Genomic DNA, 22,472 nt, shown 5'->3' with positions numbered 1-22,472 from the left:
ATGTTACAAAAATTAAAAAAAGTGACAAAAATAAAAAAAAATGTGACAAAAATTCAACAAAAATGTGACAAAAATTCAACCAAAATGTGACAAAAATTCAACAAAAATGTGATAAAAATTCAGCAAAAATTCAACAAAAAATTCAACCAAAAAGTGACAAAAAATTAACAAAAATGTAACAAAAATGTGACAAAAATTCAACAAAAAATCAACAAAAATGTGACAAAAATTCAACAAAAACTCAACAAAAATGTGACAAAAATTCAACCAAAATGTGACAAAAATTCAACAAAAATGTGATAAAAATTCAGCAAAAATTCAACAAAAATTCAACCAAAAAGTGACAAAAAATTAACAAAAATGTAACAAAAATGTGACAAAAATTCAACAAAAAATCAACAAAAATGTGACAAAAATTCAACAAAAACTCAACAAAAATGTGACAAAAATTCAACCAAAATGTGACAAAAATTCAACAAAAATGTGACAAAAATTCAACAAAAATGTGACAAAAATTCAACCAAAATGTGACAAAAAATTCAACAAAAATGTGATAAAAATTCAGCAAAAATTCAACAAAAATTCAACCAAAAAATGACAAAAAATTAACAAAAATGTAACAAAAATGTGACAAAAATTCAACAAAAAATCAACAAAAATGTGACAAAAAATTCAACAAAAACTCAACAAAAATGTGACAAAAATTCAACAAAAATGTGACAAAAATTCAACTAAAATGTGACAAAAATTCAGCAAAAATCAACAAAATTCAACCAAAAAGTGACAAAAAATTAACAAAAATGTAACAAAAATGTGACAAAAATTCAACAAAAATGTGACAAAATTCAACAAAATGTGACAAAAATTCAACAAAAATGTGACAAAAATTCAACAAAAATGTGACAAAAATTCAACAAAAATGTGACAAAAATTCAACAAAAACTCCACAAAAAAAATGACAAAATGTGACAAAAATGTGACAAAAATTCAACAAAAATTCAACAAAAATACCATTAAAAAAAAATAAAAAATTCAACAAAAATTCAAGTGCGGGTTCATATCGGATTCTAACAGAGGGTATGCAGATGATGTCACAGTGTTGCATCCAAGTCAAGTGTTACTATTTGTTTTGCAATGGAAATGAAGTATAACCTCCTTATGTGGGTTGATTATTTACTCACTCACGTTGTTAGGAGTAACTTCACTTTAAAGGGGCTAGATGCAAGTTAGCCATTTTATACTCACTACTGCCACCTCAGGTCATACGTGTAACTGCAGCTTCTATATTAAGCTCGTGCATGAAATTAACACCTTTCTGAGGGACAGTGCAGGATTTTAGAGGCAGTTCAACGGGTCTGAGTCATTCTACACATTAGGACAATGGAGGAACATGTAGGGGGAGGAAAATACTTAGTTTTGACATTTTTTAAACTCTGTAGAGTCCCTTTAACCTCTTAACTTCCGCCTGAACCGAGAGCATTTCCTCCAGTTCAGCTTTACCCAATCCTGTAGGTCAGTGTAACGCCTCATTTGAAAGATAACACAAAACTAAATGGATCTTTTTCCTCACATGATCAGATTTTTTTTCATCACTTTTTTGTCCCTTTTTTGTCCCTTTTTTGTCACTTTTTCGTCAAATTTTTCTCACTTTTTTGTCAAATATTTGTCCATTTTTGTCATTTTTTTGTAATTTTTTTGTAAATTTTTTGTCACTTTTTCGTCAAATTCTTATCACTTTTTTTCCATTTTCTGTAACTTTTTCGTCATTTTTTTGTCAATTTTTTGTCATTTTTTTTGTCATTTTTTTGTCAATTTTTTGTCACTTTTTCGTCAATTTTTTCTCACTTTTTTGTCAATTTTTTGTCAATTTTTGTCATTTTTTTGGTACATTTTTTTGTATTTTTTTTTGCACTTTTTCGTCCATTTTTTCCTCATTTTTTTGTCACATTTCCATCATTGTTTTCGTCTCAGTTTTGTTGCTATATTTTCACACCTTTTTTTCCAGAAGCTTTTAGATTGGAGTGAAGCTGGAGAAAATGTGCTCGGTTCAGGTGGGAGTTAAGAGGTTAAAGTACTTGGTGAATACTACTCGAGTATGGAGTAACTATTTCTACTTTTAATAGTGATGGAATGCGATTGGCAAAAACATAAAATGATCTTAAAACCATCTCGGTTACACTTTATTTAACACTCCCTTTGATACATTGTACCTACAAATGCTAGTACAATGTTAAGTGCTATTTAAAGAGACTATAGGGAGTTTAAAATGTTAAAATTATGTTCCAGCCATGTCCTGAGGTGTAGAATGAGCTCAGACCTGTTCACCACAAGTGTCCCTATAATCCTAATAGTTTCTAACTTCACCCCAGTTTGGAGCTACATCTTTGTGGCTAAATGCACAAAAAACAGACAGTTACACATCAACTCGTATAAGCTACAGTAAGAATATATCTCAATATGTAAAAACTGTGGCCTGTTCCTTTAACCTCTTCACTCCCGCCTGAACCGAGAGGATCTTTTTCCTCACGTCATCAGATTTATTTTTATTCATCATTTTTTTGTTGGGTATTCAACTCATTTTTGTAACTTTTTTGTCTATTTTTTGTCAATTTTTTATAATTTTTTTGTCATTTTTTTTATCACATTTTTGTCATTTTTTGTCACATTTTCATCAATTTTTCATCAATTTTTCATCAATTTTTCATCAATTTTTCATCAATTTTTCGTCAATTTTTTTGTCACATTTTTGTCAATTTTTTGTCAATTTTTTGTCAATTTTTTATAAATGTTTTGTCATTTTTTGTCAAATTTTTGTCATTTTTTATAAATGTTTTGTCATTTTTTGTCAATTTTTTGTCATTTTTTAATAAATTTTTTGTCATTTTTTGTCAATTTTTTATAAATTTTTTGTCATATTTTTTATAAATTTTTTATACATTTTTCGGCAATTTTTTGTCACATTTTTGTCACATTTTTGTCAATTTTTGAAAATTTTTGAAAATCATTTTTGTCATTTTTTCGTCAATTTCTTGTGACATTTTTGCCACATTTTTATAAATTTTTCGTCACTTTTTTGTCATTTTATGTAAATTTTTTTGTCCATTTTTTGTGACATTTTTGCCTCTTTTTCATTTTTTCATCATTTTTTGTCAATTTTTTTAACCTATTTTTTCACTTTTTTGTGTCATTTTTTTGCTACATTTTGGTAATTTTTTTTGTCAATTTTTGGTAATTTTTTGTCAAGTTTTTATCACATATTTGTCATTTTTCTGGTCCTTTTTTTGTCAATTTTTTGTCACTTTTTCGTAAATTTTTTGTCACATTTCCGTCATTGTTTTCGTCTCAGTTTTGTCTCTATTTTCACAGCTTTTTTCCAGAAGCTTTTGGACTGGGGTAAAGCCAAACTGGAGAAAATGTGCTCGGTTCAGGTGGGAGTTAAGGGGTTAATATAGAAGCTGCAGTTACACCTAAGACCTGAGGTGGCAGTAGTGAGCATAAAATGACCCAGTAGCATCTAATCCCTTTAACAATCTGTAAAAACTACCTAATCATTAAGTAAATACACAATGGATGAATGTTTATTAGTACTTTGCAGGTACACAGGAATACTTTACCATGTGTAAAACGAGGGTAGTGTAAAATAAAGTGTTCCCAAAATCTCATTTTCCACAAAAACAATATTCCAGTGATTCTAAAAAATATGGTTTGAATTAAACGTGGATTAGTTTTCAAATGGGAAACCTTTGCGGTAGAAAGAGTGACCAGATGTTTTCCTACACTCACAAAAAACAAAGGAAAGTACTTCAGAAGAATCCATATACTTGTGAACATGTACTTGTTTATGGTAAATAACTGGCTCAGATGGTAGAGCAGGTCACCTTATGATGGTGAGGTCGGTGGTTCAAATCTACTCCAAGACACTCACTTTTCCAGGGCTGATGGCACAGATCGGGAGCCTCACTTCTGTCAGTCTATTCCAGGGCAGCTGTGGCTTCAATAGTAGCTGCAGCATGGTGCCTTTGAGAGCTTTGTTGACTCAAGCCGACTTTATTGTTAACCCCTTTTATAAGGTCTGTAATGGAACGAAATATTTTTGTCATTTTTTGTCAATTTTTTCTAATTTTTTGTCAAATTTTTATCACTTTTTTGTCATTTTTTGTCACATTTTTTGTCATTTTTTTGTCTTTTTTTTTTTTGTCAATTTTTTTTCAAATTTTTGTCATTTTTTCGTCCGTTTTTTATCAGATTTTTTGTCATTTTTTGTCAATTTTTTGTCATTTTTTCATCATTTTTTTTATCATATTTTTGTCATTTTTTGTCAATATTTTTAAATTTTTTTTGTCAAATTTGTATCCATTTTTTGTCATTTTTTTGTACATTTTTGCCATTTTTTCGTCATTTTTTTAAATTTTTTGTCAAATTTTTATCAAATTTTTGTCATTTTTTTGTAGCATTTTTGTAATTTTTTCATCAATATTTTTTTGTCAATTTCTTGTGCCATTTTTGTGACATTTTTGCCACTTTTTCATCAATTTTTCATCACTTTTTTGTCAAACTTTTCTCACTTTGTCACATTTCCATCATTGTTTTTGTCTCAGTTTTGTCGCTATTTTCACCCCTTTTTTTCCAGAAGCTTTTGGATTGGGGTAAAGCCAAACTGGAGAAACTGTGCTCGGTTCAGGTGGGAGTTAATGGGTTAATATAGAAGCTGCGGTTACACGTAAGACCTGAGGTGGCAGTAATGAGTAAAAAAAAATGGCAAACTTACATCCAGCCCCTTTATAGCTGGGGCACCTGATTTTACCTTTACCAAAAAATACAATGTTTTGGCCCAAACTCATTTCTAACTGTCGCAATCCGCCGAGCGACTGTAGTGCGTGAGTGAGTGGGTGGTGGTGGTTGCCTCGTTTCCGTCAGTCTACCCCAGGGCAGCTGTGGCTACAATAGTAGTATGGAGAGAACGAATAGTGCAATATAAAACCGATGCATTATTCTTACAATCTGTGATTAGAAATAAAGTTACTCTACAAACACACAAAGTCAGGCTTCAAGCGAGCACATTATCTCCAGTTCAACTTTACCCAAATCTAAAAGCTTCTCGACTGGTGTTTACAGACTATAGGTCAGTGAGTAGGACCTACGAGACTGATTGCGACTTTTTTAAAAACATTTTTAAGCATTTTTGATGTGTTTTCATCTCTTTTTTTTTGTCATTCATTGCTTTTTTTCTGTGCTTTTTCTGTCATGTTTTTGTTGCTTCTTTGTCTCTCTTTTTTTTTTTTTTTTTTTACATTTTTCATCACTTTTTTGTTGGGTAATCAACTAATTTTTGTAACTTTTTAGTCATTTTTTTGTCATTTTTTTTTATTTTTTTTGGTCAAATTTTTATCACATTTTTGTAATTTTTTTCGTCACATTTCCATCATTGTTTTCGTCTCAGTTTTGTTGCTTTTTTTTCCAGAAGCTTTTGATGTGTTTTCTCTTGTGTATTTTTTTTTGTCATTCATCGCTTTTTTCTGTGCTTTTTCTGGCATGTTTTTGTTGCTTCTTTGTTTCTTTTTTTACTACATTTTTCATCACTTTTTTGTTGGGTATTGGGTAACTATTTTTTGTAACTTTGTCATTTTTTATCAAATTTTTGTAATTTTTTTTGTCTTTTTTTTGTCCATTTTTTGACATTTTTTTTCCACATTTTTGCCACTTTTTCATCAATTTTTCTTCACTTTTTTGTTGTTATTTTTTTCCAGAAGCTTTTGATGTGTTTTCTCTTGTGAATTTTTTTTTGTCATCGCTTTTTTTCTGTGCTTTTTTGGTCGTGTTTTTGTCACTTTTGTAATTGTTACTTCTTTTGTTTCTTCTTTTCTCACTCCTTTGTTGCTTTTTGTCGTCTTTTCATCCCCGTTTTCGTCGTTTTGACACTTTGTTCACTTTGTTTTCCTGTCGATTTGAGAAACTTGTAGAAAATGTGCTCTGGTTCAGGCGGGGGTTAAGAGGTTAAAAGCATAAATAACGCCTAACATTGAACCTCAGCGTCTCAGCCCACACATTGTTTTATTTTGAAAGTCCTCTTTAATCCCGGCTTCCTCCCCCGGCTCCTCCAGAGTCTCCAGGTAGCAGCAGGAGAAGCGCTTGAGCTCAGATATTTCACTTCAATAACAAACAGTGGAACGCTCTTGGCCCGACCCGACCCTCCCCCTCCTCGGCGCTCGTGCCTCCCGCTCCCTCGAGGGTCCTTAAACGCAGCACACGTGGAGCCGGACTCAGTGTTTATATGTTTATTTATTTGTCTTAGGCTCTGGCGGCTTCTGTGCAGGAGGTCTGTGAAGGAAACTTGGCACTTGTGGAATTCATGGCTTTAAACCAACGGCGGCTCCATTACTAATGGATAAAACAATAATACTGCAGTAATTGGGAGTGGCAGAAGAAGGAGCTGCAGTAAAAGTATTCGACTGTAGTAATTAGTGAAGGATTAGAGTCGTGTAGTGATCGAGGCGCACGAGACTAATCACCCAATTATAGAGGATCAATGTAAGGAATGGAAAGAGCAGAAGTTAATCCCACAAAAAGAAGAATCGACATTTTTGCTTTGTATGATTGTGTCTTTGAGCAACACACTCCCACCTGAACGGATCCCACTATCTCCAGTTTGGCTTTACCCGAATCAGAAAGCTTCTTGGGGATAAAGGACCAAAATAGCCACAGAAAATGAGAAGAAAACAAGGATGTAAACGCGACAAGAATGTGACAAAAATGTGACAAAAATGTGACAAAAATGTGACAAAAATGTGACAAAAATGTGACAAAAATGTGACAAAAATGCGACAAAAATGTGACAAAAATGCGACAAAAATGCGACAAAAATGCGACAAAAATTCAACAAAAATTCGACAAAAATGCGACAAAAATTCAACAAAAATGCGACAAAAATGTGACAAAAATGCGACAAAAATGCGACAAAAATTCAACAAAAATGTGACAAAAATGTGACAAAAATGTGACAAAAATGTGACAAAAATGTGACAAAAATGCGACAAAAATGTGACAAAAATGTGACAAAAATGCGACAAAAATGCGACAAAAATGCGACAAAAATGTGACAAAAATGTGACAAAAATGTGACAAAAATGTGACAAAAATGTGACAAAAATGTGACAAAAATGTGACAAAAATGTGACAAAAATGCGACAAAAATGTGACAAAAATGTGACAAAAATGCGACAAAAATGCGACAAAAATGCGACAAAAATGTGACAAAAATGTGACAAAAATGTGACAAAAATGTGACAAAAATGTGACAAAAATTCAACAAAAATGCGACAAAAATGCGACAAAAATGTGACAAAAATTCAACAAAAATTCAACAAAAATGCGACAAAAATGCGACAAAAATGTGACAAAAATGTGACAAAAATGTGACAAAAATGTGACAAAAATGTGACAAAAATTCAACAAAAATGTGACAAAAAATCAACAAAAATGTGACAAAAATGTGACAAAAATTCAACAAAAATGTGACAAAAATGTGACAAAATTGTGACAAAAATTCAACAAAAATGCGACAAAAATGCGACAAAAATGTGACAAAAATGTGACAAAAATTCAACAAAAATTCAACAAAAATGCGACAAAAATGCGACAAAAATGCGACAAAAATGTGACAAAAATGTGACAAAAATGTGACAAAAATTCAACAAAAATGTGACAAAATTGTGACAAAAATTCAACAAAAATGTGACAAAATTGTGACAAAAATGTGACAAAAATGTGACAAAAATTCAACAAAAATGTGACAAAAATGTGACAAAATTGTGACAAAAATTCAACAAAAATGCGACAAAAATGCGACAAAAATTCAACAAAAATTCAACAAAAATTCAACAAAAATGCGACAAAAATGCGACAAAAATGTGACAAAAATGTGACAAAATTGTGACAAAAATTCAACAAAAATGTGACAAAATTGTGACAAAAATTCAACAAAAATGTGACAAAAAAGTGACAAAAATTCTACAAAAATTCTACAAAAATTCAACAAAAATTCAACAAAATGTGACAAAAATTCAACAAAAAAGTGACAAAAATTCAACAAAAATTCAACAAAAAAGTGACAAAAACGTGACAAAAATTCAACAAAATTTCAACAAAAATTCAGCAAAAATGTGACAAAAAATCAACAAAAAATCAACAAAAAATCAACAAAAAATCAACAAAAAATCAACAAAAAATCAACAAAAAATCAACAAAAAATCAACAAAAAATCAACAAAAAATTCAACAAAAATTCAACAAAAATGTGACAAAAAATTCAACAAAAATTCAACTAAAAAGTGACAAAATTTCAACTAAAAAGTGACAAAAACTCAACAATAAAATTACAAAAACCCCACACAAAAAAAAACATACAAAAGGTGACACAACACAGCAACAACGCGAGGACAAAGATCAGTTTTGTGGGTCTTAGCTTTCAACTGAGGCGTTACACAGGCCTATAGCCAAAGAGGACAGCAGGCATTGGGTTTCTGCGGGTGGTAAGAGGTTAAATCTTTGTGAATGGGCGCCGTAATCGAAGCTGAAGGCGGTTCAACAAAACATTAGAGTTTGTGACCTTGTTTTGTAGTAGCACTTTTATCTGAAAGCGCACACTGCACTTACAAACGCTGCAAATTAGATCAAACCACAAAAGCTTTATCGTGTTACTCAAAACAAAACCCTCATCTGCTTTAAGAGCAAATATTCACTCTGATCCCGGAGGACGATCTTTCCTGCTTATTTCCGATTCTCTTTCCATACTTCCACCTGACAAAGTGCTTTCTTTCTCTCCACATACGGCTCGGATCGTGTTGAAATTCCCCCCTGAGAATTGGCAAACTTTTCTGGAGTTTGTGCGGCGGCTTTTAGGGCTGTATAGTTCCTGCTGAAGTTCCTGCTGTTGTTGTTGTTGTTGTTGGCTGTTAATCACGTATCGACAACAGGAAGTTGGTGTTAGTGCTCGAATGCACCGTCCGCTCTCACACCAACGATGAATCCTGATGCAAGTGTTAGTCATTCGAAGCTCTGAGCTGTGGTTTCTTTCAAAAATCAACATGAAAACAAGCCCGTCCTTTACATTTGTCTCCAATTAAAGAGCTACAATCAGTACAATCCGGCAGCTTTAGGCCAGGGCTGTGTCTAAGGAAGGCCACACCTCAGCCAGTCACTTGGGGTTCAGTTCTGTTTCTTCTTCTACAGTGTCAGCACAATTGTTCATTTCTTTCCATTTTTAAAGCCCATAAGCCAACATTATATCGGTTCTGAGCCAAGTACTAAGTAACTCATGCCCCTAGAGGCCATAAGCGCCACTGCAGGTGTAGCATGTTTCGTTTTTTTACTCATTGTCTGTGAGAGTAAATACTACACTGACAGAATAACAAAGGGACAGAGGGATATTATTCATCCAATTACACAATGGAGATCAGTTTTTTCCACTCAAACTTGGCTGTAAATACTGTTTAAGTGGCGCTAGCTCGCTATTAGCTTTGCCCGTTAGCTTGTTAGCTTCTTCTTCGTATTCCCATTAGTGTGTATTGGTGGCTCCGGCCCGAAAACAAGTTACTTACAACCACACCATGCGTCCAAGCTGGAGTTTTTATTTTTATTATTCCTACAGCTGCCAGCAGGAGGAGCCCCAGTCAAGATCTACACCACCCCTTTGTTAGTATTTAATTCTTCCAGAGAAATTGTTCTAGATTATTAAAGAAGAACTAAGTAACTTGTTTAACTTAATAAATCCTTTCCGTCGTCCCTCTGGGGTTAATACAAGTGTTTATGAGATGATTAGAGGGTCTTTTATCTCCCCCTGGTGGCCAGAAAACCGCACTTGCAGCTTTCCAGGCCCCATACACACTAATGGCAGCACAAAGAAGAAGCTAACAGGCTAATGGGCAAAGCTAACTGCGAGCTAGCGCCACTTTAACCTCTTAACTCTCACCTGAACGGATTCCATTTTCTCCAGTTTGGCTTTACCCAAATCAAAAAGCTTCTTGGGGAGAAAAGCACCAAAAATGTGACAAAAAGTGAGAAAACAAAGATGTAAACGCAACAAAAAAGTGACAAAAATTTAATAAAAATGTGACAAAAAAATCAACAAAAATGTGACAAAAAATCAACAAAAATGTGACAAAAATTCAACAAAAATGTGACAAAAAATCAACAAAAATGTGATAAAAAATCAACAAAAATGTGACAAAAATTCAATAAAAATGTGACAAAAAATCAACAAAAATGTGACAAAAAATCAACAAAAATGTGATAAAAAATCAACAAAAATGTGACAAAAAATCAACAAAAATGTGACAAAAAATCAACAAAAATGTGACAAAAAATCAATAAAAATGTGACAAAAATTCAACAAAAATATGACAAAAATTCAACAAAAATGTGATAAAAATTCAACAAAAATGTGACAAAAATTCAACAAAAATTCAACAAAAAGAAAGAAAGAAAAAACATACAAAAAGTGACACAACACAGCAACAATGCGAGGAAAAAGATCAGTTTTGTGGGTCTTAGCTTTCAAATGAGGTGTTACACAGGCCTATATAACAGCCAAAGAGGACAGAATGCATTTGGTTTAGTGGTAAGAGGTTAAACAGTATTTACAGCCAAGTTTGAGTGAAAAAAATGATCTCCGTTGTGTAACTGGATGAAAAATATCCCTCTGTCCCTTTGTCTTTCCTGTCAGCGTAGGATTTACTCTCACGGACAATTAAGGAGTAAAAAAAACACAACATGTACGACACCTGCAGTGGCGCTTATGTCCTCTAGGGGCATGAGTTACTTAGTTCTGTGTCAAACATCGTGAATAGGAGATGTGGAGGATTGTAAGGATTAACTAACTTTTGGAACAGTAAAAGCTCAAATCTGAGCTACTGCATAAAACTAGACATTCTTCGTTGCATAAACAGTTTTTCAGCCTCGCGCTGAGCTGTCAGACCTTTTGCACCGCGAGCCCAGGGTGTTTGACCACAGAGAAGAGACTGTGAGGTCAGGGAAGTGTGAGCGGCTGGTCCTGTGGTTTGTTTTGGACGAGTTTAAAGACCTCGGTTTGTCCCCGAGGCTCAGAGAGACTCGGGCTCGTTCTCCACAATGAAAACACGGGGTTTGTCTTCACACTCAAGGTTTTGGACAAGAGAACAGGAGCAAAGTTAGTAATGGGGGTTTGACACATTCATTTCAAGTGGCCGTTTATAAGACTGGCTCATTTTCATATTGATTGTTTGAGGAAAAAATCAGTCAGACGGAAAGGAAAACACTTACAACACAAAATCGCTTCTTGATTAAATGGACTTTTTCCAGCTTTCCATCATGTTATTCTGTCACTCCCTCATTAAAAACATGGCTGAAGTGTTGCCTTGGCACATTCACGTATTTCTGGGTAATCTGTAAAAACTCTGATGGCGGCCATTTTAGGGATAGGTTTGCCTGAGTCCTCCTAGGAACGCCCCCACCTCCTGGAGACGCCTCCGAGCTTTGGTCACCAGCCGAGTAACCAACCACTGCTCCTCAGCAGAACCCCCTCCCCACTGATGCCACAGACAGCGTGTGGAGGGGGCGTGTCTAAAGGCTCAGAGGTTCGTGACCTCTTAACTCCCGCCTGAACCGAGAGGATCTTTTTCCTCACGTCAACAGATTGTTTTTCCATCATTTTTTTTGTTGGGTATTCAACTCATTTTTGTAACTTTTTTGACATTTTTTTGTCATTTTTTAATCACATTTTTATCACATTTTTGTCCATTTTTTTATCAAATTTTAGTCAATTTTTAGTCAATTTTTTGTCATTTTTTGGTCAATTTTTTGTCAATTTTTTGTCACATTTTTGTCACATTTTTGTCATTTTTTGTCACATTTTTGTCATTTTTTGTCACATTTTTGTCTTTTTTTGTCTTTTTTTTATCAATTTTTTTTCATTTTTTGTCACATTTTTGTCATTTTTTGTGCCATTTTTTGTCACATTTTTGTCATTTTTTTATCCATTTTTTGTCACATTTCTGTCATTTTTTTGTCATTTTTTAATCAAATTTTTATCACATTTCTGTCCATTTTTTTGTCAAATTTTTGTCATTTTTATGTCACATTTTTTTTTTTTTTTTTGTCACATTTTGTCATTTTTTGGTCAATTTTTTATCACATTTTTGTCACATTTTTGTAGTTTTTTCTTTTTTTGTCAAATTTGTATAAATGTTTTGTTTGTTTTTGTTTTTGTAATTTTTTCTTCAATTTTAGTTTTTATCAATTTTTTGTTATTTTTTTTCTTCAATTTTTTATCAAATTTTTGTCATATTTTTGTAATTTTTTTGTCACATTTTCCTCAATTTTTTGTCAGTTTCTTGTGACATTTTTGCCACTTTTTCCGTCACTTTTTTGTCACATTTCCATCATTGTTTTCGTCTCAGTTTTGTCGCTATTTTCTCACCTTTTTTCCAGAAGCTTTTGGACTGGGGTAAAGCCAAACTGGAGAAAATGTGCTCGGTTCCGGTGGGAGTTAAGGGGTTAAAGAGACAGAGGCCTATTTCAAGACATTCACTACAGCCATTTTGAGAGAGACATTTTATACAAGGCAGTTACTCTAATTTACTGCATTTACAGACCGACAGAAGGTTTGTCATCATTGTAGTGGGATATAAACTGGTGCTATGGGACTGAAAAAAGCAGAACACCCCCTTTTTAAGGTACTTTAACAGTCTGTGAAGTTAAAACCATGAAAAAGTGTTTCCAAACTTTTGACTGCTACTGTTTGTCTCTTGAAAATCATCTCTAAAATAAACTGTGTTGCCATGTTCTTTCCCTCGAGCAGCCATTCCCAAAGTCCGGGACATCATTAGAATTTACTCCATTCAAAGAAATTTGTTATAATTTTACAGCTAAAATGACATTAAAGGGATATTTCAGGATTTTTGACATAGGGCCTCATTTCCTAGTTTTCCAGAGTGTTTTTGTAACTCATGCAGTTCTTATATTTGAAGAGTTTCGTGGCGCTAGGCTAGTGCAAGGCTAGTGCATGTCTATGGTATCAGCTAGCCTGCATTAAAAACAGTGTGACCCGCTCCACAGAGCACCCGAGGCAAATCACTTATCAAATTCGATCAATCAATCAAATGTTTTTTTACAGAGCCCTTTACAACACTCAAGGCGACCAAAGTGCTTTACAATAAAACCACATAAAATCCATCAAAAACATTCATACAACCAAACAATAAAACAGATAAAATGTATGCGTCTTGAGCCTGGATTTAAAAAGGCCAAATCAGTGATGGTGCAGATATCAGGGGGCGGCTTATTCCAGAGTCTGGGTCCAGCTGCTGAAAAGGACCGATCACCCCAGTCAATTTGAGCATAATAATCCAAATCTTAGTTGTTTTGACTGGTTAAGAAGTTGTTGGGCATTTGTCCTGGATTATTTCACTTGTTCTGAGATGTTTCTGACTCGTTTCGATACATTTCGTCCTTATTTCAGCTCATTTTCTTTGCCAATGGGGAAAGAAAATTGCTCTTATCTCATTGGCGATTTTACTTTCTTATTTCAAGCGAGATTTACCCTAGAACTGGTCTGAAATGTCCTCAAACAAGCAAAGGAAACTCGGTCCGATCAGGAAAAGTGTCTAAATGAGTGAAAACCGCTCAAAACAAGAAACATTTCCTCAAATCCAGTCATTTAAGCCAATGCTTGATATTGACTTTCTGCAGTGAAGGATCTGCCCGAGTCACGAACAGTTAAAAGTTCAGACAAGTATGAAGGGGCAAAAAGAAGGATTTTAAAATCAACTCTAAAAGAAACTGGAAGCCAATGCAACGAAAAAAAGGACTGTGATGTGCTGACGACTTATAACACCAGACTGACCATATAAACGTCTGTGTCCATAGAATTATTTTAACCATTTTGCATTTACAATACCTTACATCGTGATTGTATAAGCTACGCGGCGGCGGAGTGATCTGCTAGAAAATAGTCCCTCAAAATGTGATCATTGCAGGCTAGCTGATACCATAGACATGCACTAGCCTTGCATTAGCCTAGCGCCACGAAACTCTTCAAACATAAGAACTGCATTAATTACAACAACACTCTGGATAACTAGGAAATGAGGCCCTTTGTCAAAAATCCAGAAATATCCCTTTAAACATAAAATCTAGCTATGACAGTCGACTGGTTTGAACATTTGTCCAGATTGCTGTGTTTCAGACCCCACTTTGGGAACCACTGCCTTCTCTCTGCACTTCTGCTCGTTCAGTAAAACCTCTGAGTTCTCAAAGTGCGGCTTCAGTCTGATCAGATCCAGGAGACGCTTGATTTACGCCGGCGTTTTGGAGACACAGACCGAGCTCCTCCGTCTGACGCACGTTTGTGAAGTTCACGACGGCTCATGCCAAGCTAATTTTTCCAGACGATTTAATGATTGAAAACACATGGAGGGTTTGCACTGCTGCCACTGCTGCTTATACTTATACTACTACCACCCTTATGTACTCAAGTGCAGTACTTCAGTAGACCTTTTGAGGATCTGTACTTGATCCAGTTTGGCTTTACCCCAGTCCAAAAGTTTCTGGAAAAAAAAGCTGTAAAAAAGCAACAAAACTGATGGAAACAATGATGGAAATGTGACAAAAAAGTGATGAAAAATTGATGAAAAAGTGGCAAAAATGTCACAAAAATGTCACAAGAAATTGACAGAAAATGGACGAAAAAATGACAAAAATGTGACAAAATTTGACCAAAAAAAGTAAAAAAAAAATTGACAGAAAAAAAGAAAAAAAAAAAAGACAAAAATGTGACAAAATGTGACAAAAAATGAAAAAAAATTGATTAAAATTTGACCAAAAAAATTACCAATGCAGAGCTCTAAGGTACTTTCTAGGTGTTCACAAAAACCCCCCTAAGCTCGCTCTGTACGGGGACCACGGGTTGGGAACCATGTGAAGTGAGGCATGTTTGTGACACGGTTATGGAACAGGTTTATCAATATGTCTGACACAAGACTGTCCACACACATCTTTAATGGGACCTGTCTGTAGATACATTTGGAGTGAGCAGATGGAGAACATTGTTGTTGATGCTGATCTCCAGTTTATTTTTAGAAACAAGTTTAGATGTAACGTTGGAGAAATTAAAAAAAAGTTTACTTTGAAAAGTACAAACTTAAATGGTTAAAGGATGTCTTGTTTAAGCCAAAGTTGAGAACTTATATTTTGATTAAAGATAATTTTGGTCCGGAGCCGTATGTGACCCTGAACCTATCCAGAGGTCAGAGGTCAGTCTGTGCTCAGCTGAGGTCCGGGACTCTGGCCCTGGCACTGGAGACGGGACGATTCCACTCGGTCCCAGAGGAGGAGCCGACATGTTGTTTGTGTCAGTTAAATGATATTGAAAATGAATCACATTTTGTGTTTTATTGTCCTTTGTATTATGAACCGAGAAGGCAGTTATTGTGTAAACTGTCTGATGTTGCTGTATGTTTGTTTGAAATGTCCGAGGAAAGGCTTAAGTTCAAGCATCAGCCATTTCCTTTGTCTAAGTTTGTGTTAAGCGCTTACACGGAAGAGGACGCTCTTTGTTTAACTTTTTTCTGACGTCTGCCTACATTTTTGTGTCTTATAAGCCCATGCGGGCTGGGCACTTTTAGGTGCAAGACACCAAATAAGAAATAAACTAAACTAAACTAAACTAAACCAAAAAAAAGACAAAAATGTGAGAAAAAATGACAAAAAAATGACAAAAAATTGATAAAATTGTGACAAAAAATGACAAAAATTTGATAAAAATGTAAAAAAAAAAAGACAAAAAAAAGACAAAAAAAAAAGACAAAAAAAAAGACAAAAATGTGAGAAAAAATGACAAAAAAGTTACAAAAATGAGTTGAATACCCAACAAAAAAATGATGTAAAAAAAATCTGATAACGTGAGGAAAAAGATCCTCCCGGTTCAGGCGGGAGTTAAGAGGTTAATTCGGGTCCTTAGTGCCGTCATGCACGAGCTTAATACAGAGACTGCAGTTACAGTTACGCCTGTACTTGAGTCGTATGAAGAACAGATGCTACAAAGACTCCCTTTCACCTCCGCGTTTGACCCGGACACGGGGGTCATCGGAGGTCGTTGACCCGCAGTCAGTCTGTGGAACAAACGGGGGAAGCTCTGCAGACGCCTGGCAGATAATGCAGACGTCAAAGGAGGAATCTTCCCCCAGTCCCGGGCCAGCGCGGAGCAGAAGTGTTGAGAATAGTTGAGGAACATGTGGAATAGTCATGGAGCAGGTCTGTGGTGGCTTTGCTCGTAGTTTCAGGGTGTTTTAGTGACGTGAAGGGGGAAAGGCAAACGGGTCCCGGGTCGAAGGAAGTATGTTCCTCCCCCGACATGTTCCAGCCATCAGCCCAGACCTGTTCACCACAACTGCCTCTGAAATCCTGCACTGTCGCTCAGAAAGGTGTTTAACCCCTTAACTCCCACCTGAACCGAGCACATTTTCTCCAGTTTGGCTTTAACCCCAGTCCAAAAGCTTCTGGAAAAAAGGTGTGAAAAAGCAACAAAACTGAGACGAAAACAATGATGGAAATGGGACAAAAAAGTGAGAAAACATTGACAAAAAAGTGACAAAAAATGTATGAAAAAGTGGCAAAAATGTCAAAAGAAATGGACAAAAAAATGACAAAAATGTGAAAAAAATTGCAAAAAAATGTCAAAAAATGTGACAAAAAATGACAAAAATTTGACCAAAAAAATGACAAAAATGTGACAAAAAAATGACAAAAAAATGACAAAAAAGTGACAAAAAATGACAAAAAAATGACAAAAAAATGACAAAAATTTGACCAAAAAGACAAAAAAATGACAAAAAAATGACAAAAAAATGACAAAAAAGTGACAAAAAATGACAAAAAAATGACAAAAAAATGACCAAAATTTGACCAAAAAGACAAAAAAATGACAAAAAAATGACAAAAAATGACAAAAAATGACAAAAAAAGACAAAAAAAGACAAAAAAATGACAAAAATTTGACCAAAAAATGACAAAAAATGTTTAAAAAAAAGACAAAAAATGTGACAAAATGTGATAAAAAATGTGACGAAAAAATGACAAAAATTTGACAAAAAAATGACAAAAAAATGACAAAAAATGACAAAAAAATGACAAAAATTTGACCAAAAAATGACAAAAAATGTCCAAAAAAATTACAAAAAATGTGACAAAATGTGATAAAAAATGGGACGAAAAAATGACAAAAAAGTTACAAAAATGAGTTGAATACCCAACAAAAAAATTATGGAAAAAAAATGTGATGACGTGAGGAAAAAGATCCTCTCGGTTCAGGCGGGAGTTAAGAGGTTAACCTCGTGCATGACGGCTCTTCAGACCCGAAGTAACCCCTTTCTGAGCGACAGTGCAGGATTTCAGAGGCAGTTGTGGTGAACAGGTCTGGGCTCATTCTACACATTAGGACATGGAGGAACATGTAGGGGGAGGAAAACACTTAATTCTAACATGTTTAAACTCCCTATAAGTCCCTTTAAGGAAGAAATGACATGAATCTACTTGAATTAACAGAGTAAATCTCTTTTTTATTCTTGTTCCATTGGCGCTTGTATCTTGGATTAGTTCAAACCGACTCAAATTCAACATAGAAGAACTTTAATCCAAGCAATTTTAAGTCATTTATCTCATGTACGATGGTCATGTTTCCAGTGTTGTGCTTTACTTTGGGCTAATAATCAGCACAATAATAATCAGCAGCTTCGACTCTCGGTCTGTTTACGATAAAGAAAATCCGAGCAACAACAGAGCGTCCCACCACAGACTGCACACTGTTGTCTGTACAGTATTTTGGATTCCATGTGTGCCTGCTCCATCATTGACCTCAAATCAAAGCCTGATTATCTCCAGACCCTTTTAAAAGCCCGTTTCCGCTTCTTAATCAAAGCCACGGCGTCAAATCATTGCGACGTTTGGCCGAGAACGGAGCCACGTTCGAAGAGAAATCACGAGTTTTGTTCCTCTTTCGTCCTTTGCCCGAGCGACTGTAACGGAATTACAGGTTCAGGCAAGAATGTAGAAAACGTCTCTGATTTACTGCGGCGGATTTGAGCGAAGCAGGTCGCGCTGCTTTGATCCAAAAAGGTGAAATCATCCTTTTCCGATCCTGAAGAAAAGGGAAATATGTTTGTTAATGTTATAATGTTTAGTTTGGTCTTTGATTTGCCAAACTCAGATTTCAGCTCTGGCCTCAAGATGATTTTGAGAAGCATAATTACAGTATGTGACAAAGTAGGAGGTGCTTTGTTCCCTTAGTTTATTTTGTCACGTTTAGTTTTGTTCAGGGATTCATTGTTTCACATTTGTCCCTTTTTTTTGCCGTTGTGTCTCGCCTGGATGATCGAGAGTAGCCGGCGCAACGGGGGAGGAGAAAAAAGTCTGAAGCCCGTCCGACCGCTCCACATGCAGAGAACAACGAGAGCCTCAGATATCGCGTTCATTTAAAGTTCAAAAGGACAAAAAATGACAAAAATGTGACAAAAAAATGACAAAAAAATGACAAAAAATGTATTAAAAATTTACAAAAAATGACAAAAATGTGACAAAAAAATGACAAAAATGTGAAAAAAATGACAAAAAATGTGACAAAAAATTTACAAAAAATTTACTAAAAATTACTAAAAATGTGACAAAAAAATAACAAAAAAATGACAAAAAAATGACAAAAATGTGACAAAAAAATGACAAAAAATTTGACAAAAAATGTATTAAAAATTTACTAAAAATGACAAAAATGTGACAAAAAAATGACAAAAATGTGAAAAAAATGACAAAAAATGTGACTAAAAATGTACCAAAAATTTACAAAAAATTACTAAAAATGTGACAAAAAAATGACAAAAAAATGACAAAAAAATGACAAAAAAATGACAAAAAAATGACAAAAAAATGACAAAAAAATGACAAAAAAATGACAAAAAATTGGACAAAAAATTTATTATTTTTTTTACAAAAAATGACAAAAATGTGACAAAAATATGACAAAAATGTGACAAAAATTTGATAAAAAATTTACAAAAAATGACAAAAAATGTGACAAAATGTGACTCAAATGTGATAAAAAAAAAATGACAAAAATGTGCCATGTTATCAGTAATGATCCAACTTTCTATATGGAGCGCTTTAAAAACCACATAGTGCTTTACACAAAACATAATACAGTTAAATGAGTAAAGATAAGACAGTACAGTAAGAGTCAACTCCCCAGGGGGTCAAAGGCCAAAGGAGAGATTTGAAAACAGGGAGTGAATCAGTCAGTCTGATTTTTAAAGGCAGCTCATTCCAAAGTTTAGGACCAGCCACCGAAAAAGCACGATCACCTCAGCTTTTCCTTAGAGCCTGATCTGCTGACCTGATGCACCTGGGTCCAAAGACACTGGGTTGTTTCTAATGAAAGAACTCGGACATGAGGAGGATGCAATGACAGCTCCGAGTCCAAACATAAAGTTGTGGAGAAGATGGAGATTGGTCCGACCACAAACAGCAGAGATGTTCTCAGAGTTTAGAGTTTAGGGTTAGGGTCATGTGAAATAGCTATTCTCTTGCGTGCATGATAAACTCTGAGCACATCTCCGCTGTTTGTGGTCGGACCAACGGGCCTGTTTTTCTTTCTGACTAAAGAGATGTCGGACTAATGGGTTGTTGGACCAATGGCAAGGCACCGTTCAACATGGACACCTGCGGCTTATATATGTCAGTTTTTCCTTTTAATTTTGTGAGTTAGTGCTGCTTAAGTGTGCTCAATAGTCGGATAATCACGGAACACTAAACAGAGGAATAACCAGTTAATCTCTTAACTTCCGCCTGAACCGAGAGGATCTTTTTCCTCACGTCAGATTTTTTTTCATCCATTTTTTAGTTGGGTATTCGACTCATTTTTGCAACTTTGTCTTTTTTATTTTTGTCATTTTTTGTCACATTTCTTTCATTTTTTTTTGTCATTTTTTTGTCACATTTGTCATTTTTTTTTTCATTTTTTTGTCACATTTTTGTCATTTTTTGTCATTTGTCACATTTTTGTCATTTTTTTGTCACATTTTTGTCACATTTTTGTCATTTTTTTGTCACATTTTTGTCACATTTTTGTCATTTTTTTGTCACATTTTTGTCATTTTTTTGTCACATTTTTGTCATTTTTTTGTCACATTTTTTTCTTTTTTTGTCACATTTTTTGTCACATTTTTAGTCATTTTTTCGTCATTTTTTTGTCATTTTTTTTGTCATTTTTTGTCAAATTTTAATCATTTTTTTGTATTTTTTTTGGAACATTTTGTCACATTTTTGTCATTTTTTCATAAATGTTTACGTACATTTTTTAGCAAATTTGTGTCATTTTTTTGGTCATTGTTTGTCAATTTCTTGTGACATTTTTGCCACTTTTTCATCAATGTTTTCTCACTTTTTTGTCACATTTCCATCATTGTTTTCGTCTCAGTTCTGTTGCTATTTTCACAGCTTTTTTCCAGAAGCTTTTGGATTGGGGTAAAACCAAACTGGAGAAAACGTGCTCGGTTCAGGTGGGAGTTAAGGGGTTAAACTGAGCTCCATCTCTCTTCCCTCCCTCCCTGTGTGTCTGTATTTGGATGATCCCGCTGAAAGTCTGCTGTTTGAATCATCGTGTATTAAAGCCGTGTGGTCCGTCTCCGCCGCTCCACCTGCCGTCTGTGATGTTGCCGTGACTCCTCTGTTTCTGTGGGAAAGTTTCCCCCGTTTAACCAAACGCTCGTCCAGGACACACTTCCAACGAGATGAAGGAATAACCACCGTCTGTGCGACACATTACGCCTGTGACTCCGCTGGACGCCGTACAGGGGCGGACTGGCCACATGTCCTGTATTCTGGAAGAGACACAGAAGGGCCACCGGCTCCAGGGCCACCGGTCTGGCCTCTCACTTTACCTTACCGAGCTTTACCCAAATCTAAAAGCTTAACCTCTTAACTCCCGCCTGAACCCAGAGGATCTTTTTCCTCACGTCAGATTTTTTTTCCATCGTTTTTTTGTTGGGTATTCGACTCATTTTTGTAACTCATTTTTTTTGTCTTTTTTTTGTCATTTGTTTTTGTCATTTTTGTCATTTTTTGGTCAAATTTTTATCACATTTTTGTAATTTTTTTGGTCATTTTTGTGACATTTTTTTGTCAATTTTTTTATCACATTTTTTTCATTTTTTCGTCGTTTTTTGTCATTTTTTGTCACATTTTAATCATATATATTTTTTTCCCCCGTAATTTTAACCAATTTTTGTCACATATTTGTTGTTTTTTACTTTTTTTTTTTTTTTTGTCACTTTTTTGTAACTTTGTCATTTTTTGGTCAATTTTTTATCACATTTTTGTAATTTATTTATTTATTTATTTTGATTTTTTTTGTCCTTTTTTTTGTCTTTTTTTGTCCTTTTTTTTGGGTCACATTTGTCATTTTTTCGACGTTTTTTTTGTCATTTTTTGTCAAATTTGTATCAAATTTTTGTCACATTTTTTTTATTTTTTATTTTTTAAATTTTTTTGTCAGTTTGTCATTTTTTTGTCAAATTTTTATCACATTTGTCACATTTTTGTAATTTTTTTTTATTTTTTTTGGTCCTTTTTTAAAAAAAAATTGTCAAATTTTAATCATATTTTTGTTTTTTTTTCATACATTTTTTATCAAATTTTTGTCACATTTTTGTTATTTTTAATTTTTTGTCACTTTTTTGTCACTTTGTCATTTTTTATCAAATTTTTATCAAATTTTTGTAATTTCTTTTGTTTGTTATTTTTTTTAATCATTTTTTGGGTCATTTTTCTCACTTTTTTGTCACATTTCCATCATTGTTTTCGTCTCAGTTCTGTCTCTATTTTCACACCTTTTTTCCAGAAGCTTTTGGATTGGGGTAAAGCCAAACTGGAGAAAATGTGCTCGGTTCAGGCGGGAGTTAAGGGGTTAAAAGAAAAGCATCCGAAAACAAAAATGCGCTGGAAAAGCAACAAAACGTGACGAAAACGTGACGACAAAGCGATCGAAAAACAAGTGACGAAAACACAATGAAAAACTGACAAAAAAGTAATGAAAAAGCAACAAAAACGTGACAAAAAGTTACCGTCATTTTTCTGTTGCTCTCCAGTCAAGAAGCACATGGAATAATGCACTCTCTTTGAGCTGTTCACTTTATGATGCAAGTGCCTCTGGCATAAATGTCTCCCTGGTATAAATCACCCCCCAAAAAATCTGGAAAACCACACAAAATCCGCGGAATGTAGTTTAGAGCCAGAGACTTTAATGAAGAAATATGCTAAATATAGTGTATTTTAGCTGAGAAACCAGTGTACAGCTGTTTGCACCTCGGACCATGCCCCGGAGCTTGTGTTTAAGAAACCCCCCAGTGATAACTGTGCTGTGAGGCCACTCAGTTCAAGATCATAAGGTTTATTCTG

At 34.3% G+C, this 22,472-nt stretch overlaps 1 protein-coding gene across 1 annotated transcript in view; it reads left to right on the top strand.

Moving 5' to 3' along the window:
* LOC306965959 (integrin alpha-11-like) overlaps positions 1-22,472 on the top strand; it is a gene marked incomplete at its 5' end in the record, with an annotated part of 99,538 nt that overhangs the window by 373 nt on the left and 76,693 nt on the right. The window lies entirely within an intron of this gene.

The sequence above is a fragment of the Gobius niger genome (genome assembly GCF_951799975.1).
Source record: "Gobius niger genome assembly, chromosome: 7".
Lineage (NCBI taxonomy): Eukaryota > Metazoa > Chordata > Actinopteri > Gobiiformes > Gobiidae > Gobius > Gobius niger.
Note: the sequence above shows the minus strand (reverse complement) of the source record. Positions and strands in the feature narration are given on the sequence as shown.